This window comes from Thamnophis elegans, chromosome 11 (genome assembly GCF_009769535.1).
Source record: "Thamnophis elegans isolate rThaEle1 chromosome 11, rThaEle1.pri, whole genome shotgun sequence".
Taxonomy (NCBI): Eukaryota; Metazoa; Chordata; class Lepidosauria; order Squamata; family Colubridae; genus Thamnophis; species Thamnophis elegans.
The window spans coordinates 14,989,225-15,008,426 of record NC_045551.1 but is presented as its reverse complement, the minus strand read 5'-3'; the positions used below and the strand labels follow the sequence as shown (position 1 = coordinate 15,008,426).

Genomic DNA, 19,202 nt, shown 5'->3' with positions numbered 1-19,202 from the left:
CTCACCTAGGACCCAGAGAGCTTCTCTAACAATTGAAGTTGGAGTTGTTTCCTTTTCTATTACAATTAGTTGGTGTTTAACAAAACTCTGTCATGTAATATCAGGTAGATTACAAATGAGAGACTTTATGATGAACGTGTTTCCTTTTAGAACCACTTCTTCTTCAGTTTTTGAAAGAGCTTCATCAACCTTCATGTTTATGGGTCTAATTAGTTTAAGATTGGAATACTCTGAGCAAGATCCTTGTTGCTTTGGAAATTAATTATGGATTTTGAAATGTAATGGAATAAAGGTTTCAAAGCATTGAAAGTGCTCATCTAAACTATCTGATTTCCTCTGCTGACTGATGTATTGATCTCTCTTGGCCAAGACACGGGAGAAGGGGGAAAGGTCACTTGGTACGGGAGATTGCTTTGTTAAAGTGCAAATGCCTCCCATGAAAATGGGGGAGGTTATTGAGCCTCATTTCTTTTTTGGAGTCGAAGTGCCATAGTGAAATGGCAGTGTGTGGAATTGAGCATCATTTCTTGGTAGGAATCCGCATTCTGTGGAGGAAGGACAAGTGAGGAGTCCTTCCAAAGTAAAGCTTTATTATTTGTTTGGGTTATGGAATATAAGTAATGGATAGGGAGAAAAACAAGAAACTTAAGTTGGACTGTACCATTTTGAGGATACCTATCTCTTGTGTGGTGATTTTGCTTTCATTATAGCTCTAAGCCACTTTTAAGCCCTGGAGGAAACTTACTAAAAATAGAAATGGAGAATTCTCCAGCCAAGTAATTCGTCTGGAAATGGGCCACTTGTCTAGACAAAGAAAAGTGCAAGTAAGGTGGTAAGGAACACTGTACAGACATTTCCTTTCTTCCTAGCAATTGTACAATGCCAAGCCCAATTTGGTGAATTTTCTCATGGAGCAATTTTTTCTTGTAAGTCAAAATACAGTGGACTCTCTAAATTAAATGGAGTATGTGGGACATCCAACTTCCTGCCCCTATTTTGAACTGTTCCTGCATTTCTTACTGTCCAGTTCCCTTCCTAGAGAAAACTTTACTAATTAGAATTTTCTAAACATTAAAAAAAAATATTTTTATCTAGCAATGTACAAATGGTACCCTAACCACTATATCAACCTGGCTCTCCAGCCCCACCCTTCTCTCTTTCTCTCCCTTCTGACTCATACAGTAATATGGGATATTATGCAGACCTTTCCTGTTTTTCTGACCATTCTCAAAAATATAACATTTCACATTTGAGAACACTGTTCATTCATATGGAGGATGTTAGGCAAGATGGTACCCCAAATATCTGATCTGACTGTTACCTGCAGTTCAGCGGTTCTAATCTCACCGGCTCAAGGTTGACTCAGCCTTCCATCCTTCTGAGGTGGGTAAAATGAGGACCCAGATTGTTGGGGGCAATATGTTGACTCTGTAAACTGCTTAGAGAGGGCTGAAAGCCCTATGAAGCGGTATATAAGTCTAACTGCTATTGCTATTGCTATCTCTATTTGCTATTAATTTATTTTGGGGAACAAAGTTAAGTGAACATCATTATCAAGGCATGACAAGAACACTTATGCAGCAGCTGCATCTGGGCTGTGGAAATCAGTTAAGGGTCATGAACTCTTTTTTCCCCATCTAATGCTTAAAGGTTGATAGTCGTTTGCAGAGGGGGAAAAAGAAAAAAAATGACTGTATGGAGAAGTAAAGCCTTATATGTGACATCTCAGCATGCATTTTGCACTGATGAGTTACAATATGGTTTGTGTTATTTCCGTTTCAGGCAAGGAAAACCCCCAAACACTTCCCTTGCCATGTTGCAGGAATGAGCTGGGTGGGTGGAAGCAATGCAGCAGGCACCTGTTTGCCGATGTCAAACCAGGCAGGTGTGGTGAGAGCACTCTGTGGGGTAGCAGAATTTATGCTGAATGACTTACTCCTGATCAGTGGTGGGTTTTAATTTATTTTACTACTGGTTTGCTCGTGCATGCTCGTGCACTTGTGTGATGCTTCTCCACATGAGAAGACTTATCTGGGTGGGTGGGCGGAGCCTCCTACCACCGTCTCTACTGGTTCGCCCAATCCAGGGTGAACCGGCAGAAACCCACCTTTGCTCCTGACTCTGGGATGGGAGGGAATCACAGCAAAGTAACTGTGTGAATGAACCTCAGACTTGTCCGGAGCTCCATTATGTATTCTCAGGACCCAATGTTAGCTTTACAAAAAGAAATATTTATCTTTATACCAGATTTATCTTTTGTTACTTAGTTCAGATACTTAGATTGAAATTCATATATGTTAATATTTGTTTATTAAATCAGCTATGTACAAGTTGACCTGAGTACTACCAGGTCAGAATTTCAGGAAACAGGAAATTCTCCCAGGAGGAATTAACTCGAAGCCTTCACCATAACCCTGTTCCAACAGCCCTTTTGGAGTAAAGCTACTTACTCAATAACAATAGCCACCAAACTCCACCAAAGAAGAGTTGTCCTTGATCTGCTTTAGTTTTCTCTCTAATTAATCCTGCCAGATTTAGCAGGCCTTTGGCATATTCAAGCATTCTCTGCATTTCTGCCTTCCTCCTATTTGCAGGCTGGATGGTAGAGGCTCCTGCTGAGTTCCATGCTGCTCATGTCTTAGGTGGCAAGTTAGCTGCTGGTTCTCTCTTCTTGCTGGAGCTTGGCAACATCAACTGTGGTTTTGGAAGAGGACCTGGCTATGAGGTTATGAGAACCGTTGCTGTGAGAGACCTAATTCAGAAATTACCATAGTGTTTAAGGCAGCAACAACCTCAGTGTATAGCAATAGGGGAAGTCCTTGATTTATAACAGTTCATTTAGTGACCATTCAAAGTTATAACAGCACTAAAAAAGGGACATGACTGTTTTTCACTCTTATGAATGTTGCAACATCCCAGGGTCACATAATGAAAATTCAAATGCTTGGCATATGTGTGATGGTTGCAGTGTAACAGGGTCATACAATCATTTTTAGTGATCTTCTGACAAGCAAAGTCAATGGGGAAGCCAGATTCACTTACGTTACTAACTTAACAACGGCAGTGATTCACTTAACAACTCTGGCAAGCAAGGTTGTGAAATGGGGCAAAATTCACTTAACAAATGTCTCATTTGGCAACAGAAAGTTTGGGCTCAATTGTGATTTATGTCAAGGACTACTTGCATCTAAGTTTCCAGAGAGGACAAAAATGCATAACACCAAGAAAGGCCTCTAGTGAGAACTGTATGTTACAACTACTGTACTCAGCAAGAAGGGTGGGTGACAGACAAAGTTCAAGCATAAATTTGGGAGGGAGGTTAGTATAAACATTACACAAGCCCAATTTGCATATCAGTTCTGTACATAATATAGTCATCAAATAAAATTCTAACTTTTAAATTCAAATAATATTTAATACATTTCTGCATTTCTGACATTAAAAGTGTTTGTGGAGTTTTCAATAATAATGGCTCAAATTTCTGTCTTACCATTTTGCTAGCCTGAAGAAGAATCCTATTGTATTTGTTGACAATTTTATAACTACTGTGTTTCCCCCAAAATAAGACAGGTTCTTCTTTTCTTTTGACCCTCAAAATAAACACTTGACCTTATTTTTGGGGAGGTCTTATTATTTTTGAGGTGCAAGAGGCAGCGAGTGTGGTCATCTCATGGCTGCTGTGTTGCAATATTTTTGGGGAGGGCTTATTATCTGGGGAGGTCTTATTTTCAGGGAAACAGGGTATTTCTTTGGTCACAATAAATATATTAACTTCATCAATTATTATAACAGAACCAGGTTTATTAATCTTGTTTTGAAAAATTGAAAGTCTGCATGATGCCCTTTAGTTTACATTTAAGTTTGTTTCATTTAGCCTGCTGACATTATGATTGGTATTTTGCCACTCTAACTAAATAGCTTTCCGAAAGAGGGAAACATAGTTTTTGCACTTTGCAAACCTCCCCAAAATGTTTTTTTATTAAAAAAAAGGGCATGAATAGCCTTGGGGGAGCTTGCAGAGTGCTCCGGGGGGGGGGGGACAAGCAAAAAAATGGGCTGTTTTTCACGAAAACAGACCTTTTTTTGTCAAAAATATTGCATGTATAGCCTTATGGAGGCTTATAGAGTGCTGCTGGGGGGCAAAAAAGGCCCGTTTTTTGCTAATTTCTGCCCTCCCCAGCCCCCAGCAACTCTCTGAAAGCCTCCATAAGGTTTTGCTTGGTCATTCTGGTGAAGATGGCAGGGCTTTAGGAGGCAAAAAATGCTGTATTTGATGTATAAGACATACCCAGATTTTCAGCCTCTTTTTAGGGGGAAAAGGTGCATCTTATACTCCGAAAAATTCCTTCCTAGTCACAATTATGGTATAAAGTAATATAGTCCTTGACTTATGATTGTAATGGAGCCTGTCCATCATAGTCATAAGTAGTGATAGCTGTAAAGTGGGTTACCCGTGTGCCCAATCCAATTTGATGACTTTTTTGTGGCAGTTGTTAAGAGAGTGTTGCAATTATAAAGCAACCACCAAAGGTAAGTGAATGCCAGTTATAAAACAAATAAATAGTTTTGCACAATTGTTTTACTGAAAACCGGAAGTACAGGTGAAACTCGAAAAATTAGAATATCATGCAAAAGTTCATTTATTTCAGTAAGGCAACTTAAAAGGTGAAACTAATATATGAGATAAGACTCATTACAAGCAAAGCAAGATAGTTCAAGCCGTTATTTGTCATAATTGTGCTGACTATGGCTTACAGCTCATGAAAACCTCAAATCCACAATCTCAGAAAATTAAAATATTACATGCAATCAATAAAACAAGGATTGTACATAGAACAATATCGGACCTCTGAAAAGTATAAGCATGCATATATACTCAGTACTTGGTTTGGGCCCCTTTTGCAGCAATTACTGCCTCAATGCGGCGTGGAATGGAAGCTATCCGCCTGTGGCACTGCTGAGGTGTTATGGAAGACCAGGATGCTTCAATAGCGGCCTTCAGCTCTTCTGCATTGTCGGTCTCATGTCTCTCATCTTTGTCTTGGCAATGCCCCATAGATTTTCAATTGGGGTTCAGGTCAGGCGAGTTTGCTGGCCAATCAAGCACAGTAATCCCACGGTCATTGAACCAGGTTTTGGTGCTTTTGGCAGTGTGGGCAAGTGCCAAGTCCTGCTGGAAAATGAAGTCAGCATCCCCATAAAGCTCGTCTGCGGAAGGAAGCATGAAGTGCTCCAAAATCTCCTGGTAGACGGCTGCGTTGACCCTGGGCTTAATGAAGCACAGTGGACCAACACCAGCGGATGACATGGCTCCCCAAATCAACACAGACTGTGGAAACTTCACACTGGACTTCAAGCACCTTGCAGTGTGCGCCTCTCCATTCTTCCTCCATACTCTGAATCCTTGGTTTTCAAATGAGATGCAAAAGTTGCTCTCATCAGAAAAGAGGACTTTGGACCACTGACCAACAGACTAGGTCTGTTTTTCTTTAGCCCAGATAAGATGCTTCTGATATTGTTTGTTGTTCAGGAGCGGCTTGACAAGAGGAATACGACATTTGAAGCCCATGTCCAGGATCCGTCTGTGTGTGGTGGCTCTTGATACACTCAGTCCACTCCTTGTGAAAGTCCCCAACACTTTGAAAGGCCTTTTCCTGAAAATCCTCTCCAGGCTGCGGTCATCCCTGCTGCTTGTGCACCTTTTTCTTCCACACTTTTCCCTTCCACATAACTTTCTATTAATGTGCTTTGATGCAGCACTTTGGGAACATCCAACTTCTTTTGCAATTACCTTTTGAGGCTTTCCCTCCTTATGGAGGGTGTCAATGATAGTTTTCTGCACAACTGTCAGGTCAGCAGTCTTTCCCTTGTTTGTGATTCCTACTGAACCAGACTGAGAGACCATTTAAAGGCTCAGGAACCCTTTGCAGGTGTTATGGCTTAATTAGCTGATTAGAGTGTGACACTTTGAGCCTAGAATATTGCACCTTTTCACAATATTCTAATTTTCTAAAATTGTGGATTTGGGGTTTTTATGAGCTGTACGCCATAGTCATCACAATTATGACAAATCACGGCTTGAACTATCTTGCTTTGCATGTAATGAGTCTATTTCATATATTAGTTTCACCTTTTAAGTTGCATTACTGAAATAAATGAACTTTTGCACGATATTCTAATTTTTCGAGTTTCACCTGTAAATGCCAGATTTTGGCAAAATCTTCATAAAGTGTGATCACATGATGATGCAACACTGCAAATGTCTGCAACTGGTTGCTGAATGCCCAAAATTCAGCCAAGTGACCATTGGGGCGGGAGGGGGGGACTGTTGGAAATTCAGGGGAGGTCCATCATGATATCAAATGGTTGCTACCCAACCAGTCAACTTGTAGTGGGATTGCCAGCAACAGTGAATGAACAGAGTAATGTTCACATTATGCTTTCTAGAGGGTTTGGCCTGGGTTGATTGCCTCCCTGCCAGCTCCCTTTGTGAAGGGGTCTTCTCAGGCTCACAATATGCAACATATTCTCCCAATTCATATATAATACTGTCATAATTTTGATTTGTTTTGAAATTATATTCATGTATGATTAACATTGGTTTCATAATCTTTCTCTCTATTCTTGGAATGGACTTGTCCAACATATTGAGTTACAAATAAACAACCCATGTTACAATGTGGCACTATGCACAAACCATAATTTGAGAAATTGGGTGAGACAAATAGCTGTTCCATACTAGTAATAACTATTAAATACTATAACTAAGGCGCTTTTTTTTGTACCTTTTTAAAGTGTGAGTACAGGTTCTTACTTTTTCCAATCATAACTCTAAACCATCACTGGAATTATAAGGTGAGAACTGTCTGTAGAAATCACAGTTTCCCAGTTTCTAGCCTGGAGCCTTAACTATTGTATCAAACTGGTTTTCAGACCAAGATTCTACATTAAGTATTTCTATTGTTTAGATGTTGTAAAAGATCTGGACTGCAAAACTGTCAAGAGAAAAATTGACTATGGAGGGAACTAGTATTCAATCATTTCCATATGCACAATTAAGAATGAGATTTCATATAAATAAAAAGGTGACTGAAATAAAACAACATAAGGTGGAATGTACACATTAACAAACAATAAACATATGACTGCTGAAAGAACATTTTTTGTTGAAATCTGGTATTTCAACAAATCTGGTATTTACCATCTGAATGGTAAAACAGATGTATATTAAAATGGGCTAAGAATTTTGGTTATAATATATAGAGGATCAATGGGAGACAGTGTGATTAAAAGGAATGAAATTCACCTTGTGTTACAGCTTAAGAGACAACTATTATAAGATGATGTATCATTACCACATAAATTATCTAAGACGTATAAAGGTAGTTTGAATCAATGTTGGAAATACGAAGATCACAAAGAGACATTTTGCCATGCATGATGGTCTTGGGAAAAAGTGAAAAAAAAATTAGGTACAAATACATATGATGATTAATTAATTTTAAAAATATAAATAAAAAAACTAAAGTTAATTTGGACTTATAAAATAAGTGGTGGGAATTTCTATGTGGAAGGCTTCAATGAGACAGAATGATACAATGTTGACACAATTGCTGTCCAATTATTGAAAGAAAAAATGCAAAATAAATATATACTGTATGTGTGAAACATTTTGAAAGTTAGAATTATGAGCATCTATAATAGAGGCAAATGATTATACATATTGTGACATAACTACACAAATTGTGCACTTGCATTAGAAGTCAATGAAATGATAATCATTTGTGCAATGATTTCATGATGTGCATAGTGTTATTTTGAAGTAATTTCTGGCTTATAACAAATACTCATAGTGGATATAAAAAGTCTCCACACCCGTTAAAATATCAGGCTTTTGAGATTTGAAAAAATCTTACCAAGATAAATCACTTCAGAGTTTTTTCTACTTTTAACCTATTTAACATATTAACACAATTTAATTGAAAAATGAACTGAAATCTTGTAGAGGGAAAATAACATTTTCCCCGAAAGTACCACGAAAGAACGACCTACTCAGAAAGTAAGTCCTAGCTTGATTTTTACATGTGCACCCAAAATAAGTTATACCCCCCAAATAAGCCCTAATTAAGACCCCACTCACTCCAGGGTGCATAGGTAAAAATTAAGCTAGGGTGGGAATAGGGGTTGAAGCTGCCCTACTACTTAACTTTGGATAGTTGTAGCCATACACTTTGGCCCAGTTCTTCTGCTGCAGCTGGCAAGGCTTTCCTGATGGCTTCTGTAGCCCATAATAGAGCTCCGGATTGATCTGTTATTAGCTGCAGAGGTGTTCAGGAAATCCTCGTTGGCCTTGCCAGATGAAGAAGTTCCTGAAGGCATTGATAACAAAAAAGAGGATGGGGGTGACATGCACAAGTGAGGTGAGTCAGTGGATGACATCCCCCTGAAAATAAGATCTGGTGCCATTTTTGGTGGCAAAAAATAAGACAGGGTCTTATTTTCAGGAAATCTATTTTGATCTGCAATGTGCTCGTGGAGGGCCCAAATGGAGCAGGCCGAAATGGAGCTTCTGAGGGGTGGATTTATATAATCAAAACCGCAATTGAATCCAATGGGGTTCTTTTCTGAACAAAAATTAGTTTATGCTATAAATGCCCTCCAGTCCATCCATCCATGCAATAGAATTTCAACAGCAATAGCATTCACTTTAATATCACCCCATAGTGATTTACAATTCAATTCAATTCAATTTATTACATTTATATGCTGCCCTTTTCCCCTGAAGGGGACTCAGGGCGGCTCACAACTCAAACCAGGGAAGGGGAATACAGACAAAATTTTTAAAAAAACAAAGCATAACAATACATAATTTAAAACACACAACAGTCATACCATTCGAGACGGGGGCAACAGCTCTTTAGCCCCAGGCCTGTCGGAACAGCCAGGTTTTAAGGGCTTTGCGGAAGGCCTGGAGGGTGGTGAGGGTCCGAATCTCCACGGGGAGTTCGTTCTAGAGGGTTGGAGCAGCCACAGAGAAGGCTCTCCTCCGAGTGGTCGCCAGTCGACACTGGCCGGCGGATGGAATTCGGAGGAGGCCTAATCTGTGGGATCTAATCGGTCTAGTGGAGGTAATTACAGGTAGTTACAGCAGCAGTAGCCAAACTTTCTGGCTCCATAGACTGGCAGTGGTGGCGGACAAAGGCTGTTTGTGAGGCATGCTCACCGTCCATGTTCACAATGGGCTGCGGACTGGGGGTTGGGACCCCTGCTTTACAGCACTCTCTGAGCAGTTTACAAGTCAGTATATTCCCCCCCCCCCCAAACAATCTGGGTGCTCATTTCATCAACCTTGGGAGGATGGAAGGCTAAGTGAACCTTGACCTGGTCAGGATCAAACTCCTGGCTGTGGCAGAGTTAGCCTGCAATACTGCATTCTAACCAGTGGTGGGATTTAGCCGGTTCGCACTGGTTGTTAACTGTTTGCTCAGTTTGCCAAACCGACTGAAGCCTCTCAGTCTCTCCTTGTCAGGAGGCTCATCTCAACTCCTGACTGCTTGCCCGAGCTTGCTAGGGCCCCATTTGGGCCTACATAGGCCTCCCCTAGCCTGTTACATGCCAAAATGGAGCCTCTGTGGGCCAGATCTGGCCCTCCCAGGCCCGTTCGGGACTCCCTAAGCTCCTCCAGCCTGTTACAGACTGAAATGGAGCCTCCTTGGGCCCTATCCAGCCCTCCCAGACCCCGTTTGGGCCTGCGTAGTCTTCCCACAGCCTGTTACAGACCAAAATGGATCCTCCTTGGGCCTGAACCAGCCCTCCCCACCCCATTTTCCATGGCTTTACTATACTTATTTTTCGAAGAGCCGCAGAAGAGGCTGACCCACATGGCAGAGAAGCCAAAGTCTTTTATTCAGAAGCCTGTGAAGCTGTAAGAAGGTGAGATGTAAGGAAAACAGCTTTCTCCATCTGAATAAAAGACTTTGTCTTTTCTGCCATGAGGGCCTGACCCAGTCTGGTCAGGCTTAATTTGTTTCCTGTCTGCTTGCTGCTGATTGGCTAGTTCGAATGAGCAGCTTCAGGGATTGGGGCACAACAGTCAATCAACGAAGGGCTTGCAGTTCAGCCAAGCTCCTCCTTGATTGGCTGCTGTTGCTACCTCAATTCCTGAAGCTGCTCATCCCAAGAGAAAAGCCTTTTACTCAGAAGCTGGTTAAAATGTTTTCCTTAGATTTCCTGTTCTTACAGTTTTGCCATCATCTGAATAAAACACTTTGGCTTCTCTGCCAGTGGTCAGCCTCTTCTGGACCTCTGGAGATCTTCAAAAATAAGTAATCCATGGTAAATGGGGTGGGGACTAGAATTCAAGCAAAACAGGCCCAGTCTGTGGAGACCCAGAAGGTAGGATGGAGTGGGAGAAGCAGTTATGGGGACACCAGGGGAGCCTGAGGTATCTCAATGGATTGGGGGAGGCCTTGGATAGTCTGCTCCAGCACTAGGTCCCACATGCTGTTCCCTAGCCTGAGATGCCTCATGTGCATTTAAAGACCTACACATTTGATTAACAAATGCATTGGGGAAAGCTGGGAGTGATCACGTTCATTTAACATGATTCAATTAAATGAATCCCCAGGTTACAAATGTACTGTATTTTTCAAAATATAAGACGCACTCTCCCCCTAAAAGTGGGTGAAAATTTTGCTACATCTTGTAGACCGAATGTGGGCCACTATTTTAGGGCTCTCGAACCCTCCACACATCGTGTTTTTGCCCTCCCCGGCCCCCAGAAGCACCCATATACATACTCAATCTCATTATAATTCTAAAACTAAAATGGTCTTCTGTTTTCATCATCAAAATGTCTAAAACACTGATGTTTTTGTCATTTTGACCAGACTGTCTCCTTTGGAGTGTCAAGTTGTCCATCCCCAAAGTCTGCATATCTTTGACATGTTTGTATTTTTCACACCATATAAAATTTGTCCTAATATTCAATTATTACATGATATACACCAATCTGATGACTTTCTGGTGTGGTTTTTGTTTGTTTCTTTTTAAACCTACTGAAAGTAATCAGTGCCCTGATCCATATTTGGAACATTTTACAGAGATTGTAGACCCTTCGGCCATTTCATTCATTTTTGTATAAACTGAAAAAATAAAGATCTTCCATCATGGCATCACTGATCTTACTTTTCCCCCAATTCCATTTAATTGTATGAGAGTAATTCTGCAGCAAATCAGGCGTATTTTTGGCAAAAGTGGGCCAGGGAGGGCAAAACACGACACATAGAAGGTTTGGGCCCAAAATCAGGGCCGTTTTTTGGCAAAAACAGGATGTGTGGAGCACTGCAGAGTGCTTCTGGGGGCCGGGGAGGGTGAAAACGTGACATGCAGAGCCCAAAAGGTATTATTTTTTCTTGTTTTCCTCCTGTCAATCTATGTGCGTCTTATAGTCCAAAAATATGGTAATTGGCAAGCTCTATTACATTTGTAACTGGAGGATTACGTGTATAATGAGAGTGAGGAAGGGTCTCAGGGAAGTCCTGCCTTAGCACCACACAAATCCCATGTAAGCAAGCATTTCTAAGCTTGATTCTTTTTCCATGTTTGTGCTTTCTTGAGCTTTAAGATAAACAATGGAAACCTTGGCCTAAGTTCTCTCACACTGAGGATGGGATGAAAGATCTTCATGGCTCTAATTCCCAAACTATGGAACTCTTCCCCCTCAAAAGATTCGTTCATATTGTATCCTCTTCCCTCCAGGCCCAGACTTCATTTTCCTCTGGGGCCAATTTTTTAATTTCTACAATTATTGTAGATTGTGGTTAATATAACTCTTTATAAAATCACACCTATCTTTCATTTTCTTGTTGTTTTTAATAATAATAACAATATAATAATAATAATAATAATAATAATAATAATAACAATCAAAAATGAGAAGGTGAAGATCTTGTGGGACTTTTGAATACAAACGGATTGTCATTTGGAGCACAACATGCCAGATATCACGGTTGTAGAGGGCTGAAGTGTACAATTTATTGATATCGCTGTTCCTGGAGATGCCAGAGTCGAAGAAAAAGAACTAGAAAAAATAACGAAATATCGCGACCTGGCCATCGAAACTACACGGCTATGGATGAAGCATGTAACAGTGATACCCATTGTCATCGGGGCACTTGGCACCATGTCCAAGAATTTTACAAGATACATCAACAAATTGCTGCTTCCTGCAATAACACCAGCGGAACTGCAAAAAACTGCGCTACTCGGAATATCTTATATTTTAAGAAGGTACTTGGTTGATACCTAGGACGCTGGCAGCAAACTGTATCAACCATTAGCACTAGTCACTGGTATTTGTAATTTTTGAATAACTCCGCCGTTGCCGGTCCCAAGCCCGGATGAGAAAGGAGGAGGGTTGGGGTCAGGTTGGCATCTGGTCCCATAAAAAAAAACCCGCCAACCCATACAATATGGTGAAAAAAACGAATAAGAATTCCATACCGCATTGGTCGTCGCGCGGGTTAACAAGGGCCGCAGCGGATGTTGGGGTCCCTGGACATCCGTCGACAAGTGGGCTACAAGTGGACCAGCCAACAAAACGACAAAAATATAGTGCAGATGAAAACCGTGCCATAATGGCCTGTTACAACTCAGAGCCAGAAAAAAGAGGCTATTTAAAGAGAATGTATGAATTATGGAAACAACAATATCCAGATTCAAATGTTAGTGAACAACGACTAGCAGATCAAAGGTGATTTATTATACGGAATAAAGTGTTTAGTGAACTTGAACTAGAGGAAATTCAGGCAAATTGCAAAACCAAAAAACAAATATCACAAGCAGAAATAACTGATATTCAAGACACAACTAAAGACATTATAGTAGAACTCCCAGAAGAAGCTCTCGGGGAGGAAATAACACCATCACCACTAGAATCAGTTATCACTGAACCAACTGATGAACTAACTCAAAAACAAAAAGAATTGAAGGATAAGATCATGGAGCATTTTCTGCTTAATGAGGAAAGGCAACGTTTACCATCACTAAAAACTGTGCCTAAGAAAATTTTGGCCCCTATCATGAAAATGGTTAATGCAGTGTTTTCAACAATTGAATCGGGATCCATCTTGGAAACGAACCAGTTAATGTACAGCGCAGCTGTAATAGTCACTAATGAACTAGGTATTAAAATCAAAGTACCTAGTCACACAACAGAAAAAGCATCAAAGCCAAAGTGGAAAATCCGATTAGAACAAAAAGTCAAAAAATTAAGGGCAGATGCTAGTAACTTAAAGAACATGCATGAGCAACGGCTTAAAAACAACAAAACCATAGATCGGCTAATCAGAAGATATAGATTGGATACAAGAAACATCAATGAAGCTGTAGAGATTGTAAAACAGCGGATAACAGCAAAGCTAGAAAAATTGAAAGATATGAGGCACGAATCATCCAATATAAACAAAATCAGCAATTTCAATGAAACCAACAGCATTTTTATCAAAGTCTTAATGTGAATGGTGACACCAAAAGTGAAAAACCAGAAAAGCAGGCCACAGTTGAATTCTGGAAAGAATTGTGGGAAAATGCAAAGGACTACAATAAGGAAGCAAAGTGGATACATGACTTTGAGAAAAGCATTGGCAACAAACAAATGCAAGTATTAGAAATAACAACTGAAATGGTCAAAAATCGAGTAAAAAAGGTAAAGAATTGGACATCACCTGGAAAGGACCAATTACATGGTTTCTGGCTCAAATATCTGACCAGTTTACATGCAATATTGGCCAGGCAACTGAATGAAATTTTACAAAAGGGCCAAATTGATGAATGGTTGACAACTGGAAAAACATACTTGATTCAGAAAGATGCAACTAAAGGAACAACACCTGAAAACTACAGACCAATAACATGCTTGCCAACAACCTTCAAATTACTCACAGGCATTATTGCAGATAACATGATTTGGAAACAAACAACATCTTGCCAGTAGAGCAAAAAGGCAACAAAAGAAGGAGCAGGGGCACAAAAGATCAGCTCCTAATTGATAAAATGATATTAGAAAATTGTAAGAACAGAAAAACAAACTTGAATATGGTCTGGATTGATTACAAAAAGGCATTTGACTCACTGCCACATAGTTGGATCATAAAATGCTTAGAAACAACTGGCATTAGCAAAAATATTACATCCTTTACTGAAAAGGCGATGAAACAATGGAGAACTGAGTTGGCAGTAGGGAATGAGATCTACGGAATGGTTAATATCAAGCGAGGAATTTTCCAGGGTGATTCACTTTCACCTCTTCTCTTCATCATCGCAATGATCCCACTATCAGTAATCTTAAAAAAAATGAAATTAGGCTACCAAACAGCCAAAGAAGCTGAAAAAATTTCACATTTACTATATATGGATGATTTGAAACTCTATGGAAAGTCAGAAATAGAAATCCAATCATTGACAAACACAGTCCGAGTATTCAGCACCAATATTTCAATGCAGTTTGGCATGGAAAAATGCGCCACTGTGTCCATAAAAAGAGGCAAAATCACTGCATGTGAGGGAATTGAAATGCCAAATGGCCAACTAATTAAATGCAATGAAAATGAAGCCTACAAATATTTAGGCATTCTGCAGTTGGATAACATCAAGCATGGAGAAGTAAAAACTATGGTCAGGCGAGAGTACACCAACAGAGTTAGGAAAATTTTGAAATCTAAATTGAATGGTGGAAATACAATCAAGGCCATAAATACCTGGGCAATACCAGTTATAAGATACACAGCTGGTATAGTTAACTGGACACAAGCTGATTTGGACATTTTGGACCGAAAAACCAGGAAACTAATGACAATGCACTACAGTTTACATCCACGTGGTGATACTGATAGACTATATCTGCCCCGAAAATCAGGTGGCAGAGGATTATTACAAGTGAAGCAAACAGTTGAAGAAGAAAAACATGCACTGGCTGATTATTTAAAAGAAAGTCAAGAACATCTATTAATTGAAGCAAAGAACAAAAATCTACTGAAGGCCCAACAGACAAAACAAGAATACAGAAAAGATGTGATAAAATCAAGAATGGAGAGTTGGCAGAACAAAGCACTGCATGGCCAATTTCTGGAAAAGATAAAAGATAAAGTGGGCAGTGAACAAACTTGGTTATGGTTAACAACAGGTACATTAAAGAAAGAAACAGAGTCACTAATCCTGGCTGCGCAAGAACAAGCTATCCGCACAAATGCCATTAAGTCCAAAATCGAAAAAACCTCTGATGATGCCAAATGCAGACTTTGCAAAGAAGCTGACGAAACTGTTGATCACATACTCAGCTGCTGTAAAAAAAATTGCGCAGACTGATTATAAATTGCGGCACAATTCAGTAGCACAAATGATCCATTGGAATTTGTGCAAAAATTATAATATTAAAACAGCAACAAACTGGTGGGAACATCAGCCTGAAAAAGTCACAGAAAATCAGATGGTCAAGATCTTGTGGGATTTCCGTATACAAACCGACAAAATACTGGCGCATAATACACCAGACATCACACTGGTTGAGAAAAATAAGGTCACAATCATAGACATCGCAATACCAGGTGATAGCAGGGTCGCCGAGAAGGAACATGAAAAAATCGCAAGATACCAGGACTTAAAAATCGAAATTCAACGACTATGGCACAAACCAGCAGTGGTAATTCCAGTGGTAATTGGCACACTGGGTGCTATTCCAAAAGCACTGGAATTACATTTAAAACAGTTAAAAATTGACAAAATCACCATCAGTCAAATGCAAAAAGCCGCACTGCTTGGATCTGCACGCATATTACGAAAATATGTTACGACGTCCTAGGCCCCTGGGTGGGGCCCGACTAGTAACCAATGCCAAATCCGGCGAAACAACTGGCCGCTGTGATACAATTGTACAATAATAATAATAATAAAGAAACATACAATTTATTGACATTGTGGTACCAGGAGATGCCAGAGTCAAAGAAGAATAACTGGAAGAAATCACGAAATACCGCAACCTGTCCATCAAAACTACGCAATTATGGATGAAACATGTAACACTGATACCCACTGTCATCGCGACACTTGGTACCATGTCCAAGAATTTTATAAGATACATCAACAAATTGCAGCTTCCTGCAATAACACCAGCGTAACTACAAAAAACTGTGCTACTTGGAACATCATATATTTTAAGAAGGTACTTGGTTGATTCCTAGGACGCTGGCAGCAAACCCATATCAACCATTAGCACCAGTCAATGGTATTTGTGATGCATTTTTAAATGTTCAGTTGACTGAGTTTCATGTTTAATGAATACATACCTTCCTTAACAATGGTAAGTGGACTAGGAGAAAAGGAGAAGTAGTGTACATATACTAAAAGCATTTCATTGCTATCTCCTCCCACATCTAAGTCTGGACTATTTCTGCAGAAGGGGGAAAAGAGAATCCATACCATCAGCTGTTGAACTTGAGTTTTCTTAGAAGTCTTATCCATCTGCTGAACTGTTCCTGAGAGACACTGTGCCGTGTGTGAGAGTGTGAGTGTGAGGGTGTGTGTGTATACATGTGGAAGGGATAGTATTTCCATGTGCCGCGCACAGTAACAGTAACACCTCTTTTTCAAGTCTTCTCCCTTCCACAAGATTTAGAGATCAAGCAGCACAAGAGCTATTGCTTATATGTCCACACATATATATGAGTAACTAGTGATTGCAAAGAATAGGTGTTGATACTATCTCAGATCACTTGCCTGCATCTTTCATTTGGAATGTACAAAGAAGAGTAGGAACAAAGCATGTTGTGCTGCTCAAGAGGCTAAAGCACACAGAGAGCAGAAAGGGCAGCAACTATGTTCTACTTATTTGTTCCCTCAGAGTGGTGCTCAGCCCCCGTAACTGGAATAATTTTAGATGGTCAAGAGACTATTAACAATTAGAAAGGAAAAAGTATGCCTTCCTGGTACCTAGTGAAATGCAGAAGGCACCAGCTGTCCCTTCAGGACCAGCCCCTTGCTCTAGCTCCCTTTTCAGAGGCATAATAATGACAAATCGGGCCCATTGGCACTGCCAAGAATGGGACACAGAAAGCCTGCAGGTACCTCCACCTCTGGGTCTCCCTTCTGCCCTCCCTACCTCCTCCCCAGCAAAGCAGTGGAGGTTAAGTTCAGTGGGTTAATGCTGCAGTGGACCAAGGAAAACAATGCAAGCCAGCAGATAGAGTGGCCAGCTGTTCTCATGAGAACTAACTGCTAATCCATTCAACTGTGTGGACTCCGTGGGCCTTGAAGGAATGCTACTGCTGCTGCTCCTCTCCCTCTTCTGGTGGGGACAGGGACCAAGGGTGGGGAGGAGGATGGGGAGGATTGTTCAGTTCAGGTGAGCTAGTGTGAAGATGAACCAGCTGCTTCTTGACTGAGTACCTGAGCTGGCTTGCTTGTACATCTGCCTCACCCACTGAGTACTAAGGTTGGATCTGACAGGCCCAGTCCTCCCAGCTGTCCAGCAAAAATAGGTAAGCAGAGGTGGAAGACCGGAGCGAATGGGAAGGCAGCGCCATTCAGCTCAATTGTCTTCCCTTCATTAGCATTATAAGCACAATCTGGCACTTCTGCCCACCTTCCTTGGCACAGCGGAGTGTAGAGGGAAGATAAACTGGATTGCCCCCCAGGATGCACTGCTCAGTGAGCAGTGAGTCGGCATCGAGGGGGCAGAAGGAAGTCCAACTCCCCACACCTTGGCATTTCATCCAGATCCTCCTTGCGGGCCTGAAGGGGGAGAGCACAGCACACCGTCGGATTATGGTGCAGTCGGACCCTTACCTCGTTTTTTTCGGGGCTGAGTGAATTCCCTGCCTCTGCTGCGGCGCGTTTGAGACGCTTCCAGATGCAATGGAGAAGAGGGGGAAATCGTCCCGACCTACTCCCAGCACAGACAAACGACCTCTGTGGAAAGAATCGCTTCTCCCCCCCACCTCCCGCCCCACGGCACGCCGGCTTTTCGAGAGGACGCCGGGCAATGTCTCTTGGCCCTACGTTCACGCAAGTAGGGGAGGCGGCGGGAGCGATCGGGGCGAGATTGGCTGCCGCCGCCGCCGCTTGCGCAGGAGGGGCTGCTAGGTTTGAAGATTTGGGGTGGGGGAGAAAAGGAAGTGGCGGGAGCGTCCGCAGGTGGAGAGGAGGGAAATCGCAGTTTCGGATGACGCCAACGGTGGGGAGGGGGCGACAGCTGCGATACGCCCTAGCGAAGGGCAGGAATATCCTTCGGAAAGAATGGGCGAAATATCACGGGCATGCCAATAAGGGAAATAATGGGCATGCCAATAAGGAGACTCCCTTAAAATCAGGATAAGCTGCAAGGAGGTGATAGAACAAAGAATGGATAACCAGGAAAAACAATGAGTAGAAATAATCGCATTGCCCTTTCCTGTGGGCTTTAGATTAATTTCTGCCCTTTATCTAATATGGTTTTAATGAGTTTTATTCAACATTTAATTTTTAAAAGTACTGATATTTTCTCACTAGTCTGAAAAAGTAAACGACCGACGGAGGGATGGTCCCTGGCGCCCGAGGAAATAGAATGGTAGGCCTTAAAATGCAATATTGCCCCCATTAATTATTGTATTATTGCGCCTCCTGCTGTAGAACTTGGAGCCACTTTTAAATTATAGTTTTAATTATTATTCTCTGGGTTTTATTTTTCTTAGAACTAAACTAAGCATCATTTTGATGGAAAGGTTGAATAATAATATTAATTGCCATTTCCATCTATTAAATACTAATAAGATAATTTGTACATTAACATAATAAATTTTAACTATTTCAAGTCTTCTTTTTAAGGATTTTCTGATCCAAAATTGGATATTTCCTCCCATTCTTCTCCCTTGTGAGAACTGAGGAGAAATTTCCTGACAGTTAGAACAATTAATCAGTGGAACAGCTTGCCTCCAGAAGTTGTGAATGGCCCAACACTGGAAGTCTTTAAGAAGATGTTGGATAGCCATTTGCCTGGAACGGTATAGGGTTTCCTGCCTAGGCAGGGGATTGGACTAGAAGACCTCTAAGGTCCCTTCCAACTCTGCTATTGTATTATATTGTATTGTGTATTGTGTGCACACATAAAGGTTTGATTCCTGCTCTCTCATGCCAAATCAAAAGTAGTTTAAATTTCCAGTAGACTTCCC

At 41.0% G+C, this 19,202-nt stretch overlaps 1 protein-coding gene across 1 annotated transcript in view; it reads right to left on the bottom strand.

Annotated features, from left to right (window-relative positions):
* Positions 1 to 18,975, bottom strand: part of TMEM121 (transmembrane protein 121) — a 39,680-nt gene extending 20,705 nt beyond the window's left edge. Inside the window, exon 1 of the mRNA XM_032226135.1 lies at positions 17,842 to 18,975. The gene's annotated coding sequence lies outside the window, so the exon portion shown is untranslated. The remainder of the gene's footprint in view (positions 1 to 17,841) is intronic.
* Between the last annotated feature and the right edge of the window lie 227 nt (positions 18,976 to 19,202).